The sequence below is a fragment of the Chenopodium album genome, chromosome 6 (assembly GCF_948465745.1).
Source record: "Chenopodium album chromosome 6, dcCheAlbu1.1, whole genome shotgun sequence".
Lineage (NCBI taxonomy): Eukaryota > Viridiplantae > Streptophyta > Magnoliopsida > Caryophyllales > Amaranthaceae > Chenopodium > Chenopodium album.
Genome location: NC_137839.1, coordinates 28,225,058 through 28,232,722, shown reverse-complemented (window position 1 = coordinate 28,232,722; position 7,665 = coordinate 28,225,058). Strand labels below are relative to the sequence as shown.

The 7,665-nt window shown below is 38.8% G+C and overlaps 1 non-coding gene across 1 annotated transcript; it reads right to left on the bottom strand.

Annotated features, from left to right (window-relative positions):
• Positions 1-4,036: 4,036 nt before the first annotated feature.
• Positions 4,037-4,143, bottom strand: LOC145637590 (small nucleolar RNA R71). The gene has a single exon (XR_014114358.1). It is a non-coding gene; the product is annotated as a small nucleolar RNA R71 (small nucleolar RNA).
• Between the last annotated feature and the right edge of the window lie 3,522 nt (positions 4,144-7,665).

The window sequence follows — 7,665 nt, the reverse complement described above, 5'->3', positions numbered from 1 at the left end:
TTCTGAATAACAAACTCTTCCCAGTCTTCTTTTGACACGGTCGACCATTTTTGCCACGAGAGAAGGTCATCCTCAACAGCTTTCTTCTGCTTTGATTTCTTCTTCTTCTTGTAGATCCATCCATTAGTCAAGTTGGTCTTAAAGCCTCTGAATCTTTCCACCAATAAAGATTCAAACACCTTCTCTTCTCAGCATCATTAGGAATAGAAAACAGCCTCTGCAAGCACAAATAAAAACCGATTATTAGTTTCTATTTACTAACAACCATAAGGTTTCTTAAATTGTCTAAATGTGCTAAAAACACACTTACCCTTGTATCATCCCAAAAGGTTTGAATCAAACCCGGAGGTACTTGCCGCATTACAAGTGTAATGGGGATTTTCCGCGCACACATGCCAACATGATTAGCATATTGTCGACGCCTTTCGCCCTCGGGTTGGCTGTTGTTGTCATACTCCAAGGCCATGGGACCGTCCGGTTTCTTAAAACTTCTCGTCGGACCCCTTCCCTTTCTTTGAGTCGGTGCCTTCACCCCCCTTCCACCAGCTATGTTGTTTTGATCTTGTCCTTGGCCATGAGTTTCAGGAGTCGGGTTCTCACCAACAATCTCACATGATGTATTTACAATAGGCGGTGCACGTTCAGCTGAAATTTCAAATTCTTCAAGCCTACGCTCTCATCTTGAGCCTGATCCTCTGGCTCACCCAAGTCAACCTCCTTGTTCACATCATAAGGCTCATCCTCGTCCTCATCCTCGTACTCGTCATCATAGTCATCATCCTCAATGTCCTCTACACAATCAGGGTTATGATCGTCCTCCATGAGATATAAGCACCTGTCAAAACCAACATAAAACAATATTAGTGTATAGTAAAGTATTAGTGCAAATGAGTACACTTAGGCAATTTCAAACTACAAACATGTTAAATATAATATATGAGTTGTTAGAATGATTAAATGTTAGTTCATACACAAAACAAAGGACTTGGGTTAACTAGAAGGTCATTTAAGCCATTTTCACCTACTTATGGTCCTATAACCTTGTATATGCATGAAAATGAGTACACTTAGGCAATTTCAAACTACAAACATGTTAAATATAATGAATATGAGTTGTTAGAATGATTAAATGTTAGTTTATACACAAAACAAAGGACTTGGGTTAACTAGAAGCTCATTTAAGCCATTTTCATCTACTTATGGTCCTATAACCTTGTATATGCCTGATAATGAGTACACTTAGGCAATGTCAAACAACAAACATTGTTAGTTTATATACAAAACAAAGGATTTGGGTCAAATATAAGCTCATTTATGTCATTTATGGTCTTTTTCGCCTACTTATGCTCCTATATACATGATAACTAAACTATATTTGCAATGAAACCATTATTAACTTTTAATCATACTACCTCAATCTGAAATTCCTTCTTTGTGGTCTGATCGCATATAACCTGCTTCGTTGTCTATGTCATTTTGTACAATAGGTCTAGGAACAGTAAAAGGTGCAGAATCATCAAACGCATCATATTCTTCCTCATCCTCAACATCTCCAATGCCTAGGATTCTTCTTTTGCCAGCTAGCACTATAGACCATTTTGAATCGACTGGGTTAGTTATGTAGAACACTTGCTTAGATTGAGATGCAAGGATAAATGGTTCCGCACTATCATTTAAGTGGTCAAGATCTACAAGAGTAAAGTCCTCATATTTGACGTTACGCCTGATATTATCAACCCACTTACACTTGAAAAGAGCAACTGTAAAGTTACAATAATCAAGCTCCCATATTTTTTGAATTCGACCAAGTATGACAACTCTGCAGCGGCAGGTGATTTATCCTTAGCACTTGCAAAATCCCTTGACGATGCCACAAGCGTTACACCACTGTTTGGGTGGAGGAATATTTCAAATCACGACTCTTGGTCCAAAAAGTGTACCCATTGATGTCATATCCCTCAAATGAACGAACATCATCCCTAGGACCGTACGCAAGTGATGTGTCTAATTTATATAGTATTTTACCCCCGTCCCTTGGTCATAATTAGTAGTGTTTTTGGCTCTTTAGAGCCACTTTTATTACTAATTGGTGTTTTCTAGTGGTTTTGTAGTTTTGGTTGAGTTTTGTAGGAAATTGCACTTTTAGAGCATTTTCCCGGGTTTTCATGTAGCAACTACGGACATTGGAGGAGCATGACCATTTTTGAAGCCCAAGGCCGGGTAGAGTCCTCAAGCCGGTGATTAAGGGCTCGACTTGTGGAATACAAGCGTTGGGTCGAGTATTCAAGACCCTAGATGGATATCCGGACTGGGCTAAGAAGAAAGCCCAATTGAAGTTCTAAGCCTCAAGGAGAAGCCGGGTCCGATCGGGTGAGCATTGGCTCGATCGGGCGCGGCTGTTTAGAAGGGTGTGAGAAGAAAAAGGCGGTCTCGATCGGGCGCGTGTTTCTAGCCGCTAATTTGACGAGCACTTAGTTTCTAATTAGGGTAATTTTTGGATTGTTGTTTTAAAGTACGATTTTAATGCTTTTGCTTAGTTCTTCTTATCTTATACTTTCTCTCTCTACTTACCTTTAGATTAGCTTCTCTCTCTACAACTTTGTTCTTAATTCAACTAGTTCTCCTTAATTCTGATTATTTCGATAACGATTTCTTCTCTTTTAATCTCAGTATTTTATTCTCTTTCTTTGGTCATGTTTCCTTTAAGTGCTTTGTTTAGTTTATATTTAATTATGTGTGAGTATTTTTATTTCTAGGGTTTATGGGGATCCATAAATAATATGAAGGGGTAATTTATTATTGTTTATTGTCAATGCTAGATTAATTTCCTATTGATTTATTTAATGCTCTGTGACTAGATTGGGCTTGATCTTTTATGCATGAGTTTGACAATATTGATTCGAGATTCGAGAGATGAGAATTGATGTTTAGGTCTAGTTTCAATAGGCGGGTTAATTTATAAATGGTTAAGTCGAGATTCGAGAAATGAGATTTAATACCGGTAAATTAATTATGTGATTAAAGCCCTTTATGATCTGATTAATTTATGCATTGATGATTGATTGTTATGTTTCATCCTGGAATATTGTTTATTGGTGAACCTATGCCCTAGGCTTTTATTTCATTTATTTTCTCTATTTTTATTCTTCCCTACTTTTACTCTTAGTAGTTTAGTTATCCTTCGATTACAATATATTTGTTACTTAATAATTTAGATTGCTTTAATTAATTAGGAATAGAAAGACCAGTTTCCCTGTGGATTCGACCCTACTTCCCTATCTGAATTAGTTAGAGGATTTAGGAATTACTTTTGATTAGGTGATACGACTTTAGCCTGTCAAAATTTGGCGTCGTTGCCGGGGAAACGGTTTTATTTTTATTTCTGTTTGTTTTCAGTAGTCTAGGTTATTTCTTCTTGTCTCAGAGAATGTTAGTTCTTTGAGGCAAGTCTTATATTTGCGTTTTAGTTCTTTGTTAATGCCCAGGTGTTCCAGATAAGGTTATATCCTATTCGATCCTTAGATCGAAAGGTCTTTCCATAGACAAAAGAATCTTTACAGGAAAATCCTGGCGGGTTCTGGTGATAACAATAATTGCCGAGACCCTCCAACTGATTCTAGCGATTTAGAGGTATCTTCAGATCTAGAATTAGAGATGGCGGTACCTAAGAAGCTCTGTGATTATTCGCAGCCAAAGCTTAACATATTTTCCACACCTTACTCCCACTCCGGCTCTTGATGGGTTACAATTCAAGATTAAACCCCAATTTATCACGACGATAGAAAGGAAGCAATTTAGTGGAGCTACGGGTGAAGACCCAAATCTTCATATTACAGACTAATGTCAGTATTGTAATACCATCAGGCAAGCTGGGGTCACACAGGACCAAATCAGGGAGATTCTCTTTCCTTTCTCTTTATATGGAAAAGCCAAATTATGGTTTAATGGATTAAATAGAACTGCACTTGGTATAACTGACTAGGAGACTCTTGTTTTAAATTTTTATAATAAATATTATCCTGCAGAGAGAACAACTGTACTAAGGAGTGTTATTCAGAACTTTGCCTAAAAGGCCGATGAAACTCTATATGAGGCTTGGGAGAGGTTCAAGGATTTACAGAGAGATTACTCCCACCATAATCTGGCACAATGACAGTTGATCCAAGCCTTTTACAATGGTATTGGAAATTCATTTAGAATCATATTGGATTATGCAACTAGTGGGAGGTTTATGAACCTTAATGTTGATGATGCAGGTCAAGTTATTGAAGATATGGCAATTCATAACTCCCAATATGAGAATCCCAGAGGCTTTGCTAACAAAGGGAAACACAGTGTCGACTCTGTATCCGCTTTACAAGCTCAATTAACCTTTATTTGCCAGAAATGAGATAATCTTAGTATTGCAAATGTAGCTAATGTTTCTGAAATTAATAATAATGCTAATGAGGCTTTTGTGAAAATTGTGGAATTGTAGGTCATTGGGAGCAAGATTGCAGGAGTTCCGTGGAGCAAGTCAATGCCTTTCAAGCTTATAGGCAGAATGACCCATACTCCAACACCTACAATCCTGGGTTCCAGAATCATCCATATCTTTCCTACTGGAGCACCAATGTTCAAAATCCGCCACCTCCACAAGAATCACAGGCGCCACAACAAACTCAGCAGAAATATTAACACTCCAATGCTGGCCAGACGAACCAACCACAACAACCCTCCTCATCTTCTGACCTTGCTTTGGCAGAAATTAGAGCGATGCTGGCTAGTATGCAGAAGCACATGGAGAGTAGAGATGCCCAAATTGATTTTTGGTACTTTGCAAGCCCATAATAAAATTGTAGATAATCAAATTGTGCAGATTTTTGGTACTCTGCAAGCCCGTCAACAGGGAGCCCTGCCAGCACATCCAACCAGGCCTACGGATCAAGCTTTTGCAATTACTCTAAGGAGTGGTTCACACTATGAAGGGCCCCCTATGCCCAGGGATGATGGACCTGTTTTAATGAATAATGCTAATCTTGATTCCATTAAACCTGACAATGTAGCTAATAGCCCTGCAGGGCTAAAGAGTATTACTACTATTTCTGATAATACATTGCAGGGTACGACTCCAGGGAAGGTAGCAGCTCCAGATAAGAGCAGTAATGCTCCAAAGCCAGTTATCAAACTTCCATTCCCCAATAGTCACTTAAAAACAAATTTGGATAAGCAGTTTGGTAAGTTTCTGGAGATGGTTAAAGATTTGCAGGTAACAGTTCCCTTCACTGAATTAATTACACAAATTCCTGCATATGCAAAATTCATGAAGGAAATATTGACTAGAAAAAGGTCTATTACTAATGTAGAGACAATATCTATCACTGCAGAATGTAGTGTTGTACTTCAAAATAAATCTCTACCTAAACTGAAAGATCCGGGTAGTTTTTCTATCCCTTGTCATATTGGCAATCTAATAATTGATAATGCATTATGTGATTTGGGTGCTAGCGTTAGTGTCATGTCGTTGTCTATGTGTTCCAAGTTAAATATGGGTAAATTAAAAGCTACTAATATTACTCTACAAATGGCCGACCGTTCTTTTAAATACCCCTTAGGAGTTTTAGAGGATGTTCCTGTTAGAGTAGGTAAATTTTATATACCTTTTGATTTTGTTGTTCTTGATATGGCTGAGGATATGCAAACCCCAATTATCTTGGGTAGACCATTCCTTAACACTGCAGAAGCAATTATAGATGTGAAATGTGGCAAATTGACGCTATCAGTAGGGGACGATAAAATTACTTTTAATCTGAATAATACCCCTAAAAGCCCCATGATAGAGGAGAGGTGTTTTAGTGTTAATGTGGTTCATAATTATTCTAACAAGCCCCAACTCTTATAAAAGATCACTTGGAGGCAGTATCTTGTGTTGCATCTTCTACAGATGAAATAGACAAATGGCAAAAGGAAGTTGATGCAATAGAAAGAGCCCTCTACACTGTCGGTCTTGGCTTTGAAGATGAGAAGGTGGAAATAAACAAGAAAGTTGTGGAAATTGAGCCTACAGTAAGTGTTTTGCCAGATCGAGTTGTAATTGCTCAGTCTAGTGATAATTTGAAGCAACCATCGGTCAAAAAGGGGTCTCTAGTGTGTAGTAGTAAAGAACCTCCAGTTCAAGACAAGGAGGATCCACCAAATAAGGTGAATTAGCGTCCCACAGGGTATGTCAGGAAGCCGCGTCGTGGTCTAATCACCGCTCGACCGGGTGAGAAACCACCCGACCAAGCGGTAGGCCATGGGTCCTAATTTTTAAACTTGGTAAGAAGGTCGTGCGGTACCTAGATAAACCAGTGCTTTGCAGGAGGCAACCCGTATTTCTTGCTTTCTAGACTAATTTTTTCCTATATATATATATATATATATATATATATTAGAGAGGCAAGGAGAGTGCAATTTTACCTTTTCAAAGTGTTTTTGTACAGGTATTGAATAAACAAGTAAGGAGGATTAAAGAGGTAAAAAAAAGTTGAAAAAGAAGAGAAGTGTGTGTTCCGAATTGGGTGCGGGCCCGATCTGGCGGAGCTTGCCCAATCGGGCGCGCAAGTAAGAGCAAAAATAGAGCAAAATACGCCCGATCGGGCTCGGAGCCCCGATCGGGCGCGCAAGTGAAGTAATTTTGGAGCTTTAATTCTCCCGATCGGGCGAGGCTCGCCCGATCGGGCGCGCAAGTAAGGTTGGAAAAACAAGGGAATTTCGCCCGATCGGGCGAAGGGGCCCAATCGGGCGCATTTTTGGAGAAATCGAGGGAAGGAAAAAGAAATGTCAGGCGAATCTCGCCCGATCAGGCGAATTATATGGCGAAAACTTCTTCGAGTTCGCGCCCGATCGGGCGCGCAGATACAATTTCCAAAAACAAGTATTTCGCCCGATCGGGCAGAAGCTTGCCCGATCGGGAGCGCCTAATTTAGGCCGTCCTATTTCGCCCGATCGGGAGAAGAAAGAAAAAGGAAGGAGAAGTGTTGATCTTACGTTTTGATGATGACTTACGGAACCTAAGCAAACCCATAAGGGCTTTAACTTTTGTCTATTAGCTTTGATGTGTTTGACAGGTTCTTATTGGCAACGAAGTTCTAGAGTCAGAATGGAGCATGGAACAAGTCTAAAGATTGAGCTATGGACGAGCATAGAAGACAATCAAAAACCTAGTTCCTTGAGTGAGGAACTGAAGCTCCAGAGTCGAAGCTTCACTGAGTTCCAAGAAGTCTATTGTATCTTTATTACTTATTTTAGGCTTCTTGTATATTTGCTAAGTACATTGATAATTGATAGGATTTTAAGTGGATTTAATTTCAGTTTATAAAGATTTTATTTTCCTTTATTTAAAAAGATTTTATCTTATTTGGAAAATTATCTTTTAAAGCAAAACTATCTTATTTGTTCTTAAAGATTTTCTGTTTTGATCTTATCCTAATATTTTGGAAAATCTGACTTGATAAAACTGATTTTGCAAACGTCTGTTTACTGAGTCAAGGAAGTTGAGAAAATAAAGGAACCACTTCCTTGTTGTGTGATTTAGCTTGCTGCTCAAGCCTCCACGAACTGCACTTCCTAAATTAATGGAAGTTGTGGTATAGTGGGAGTTGGAAGCAAACGTAAAAGTTTCAACCGTTTTCCTCTTCTATAAAT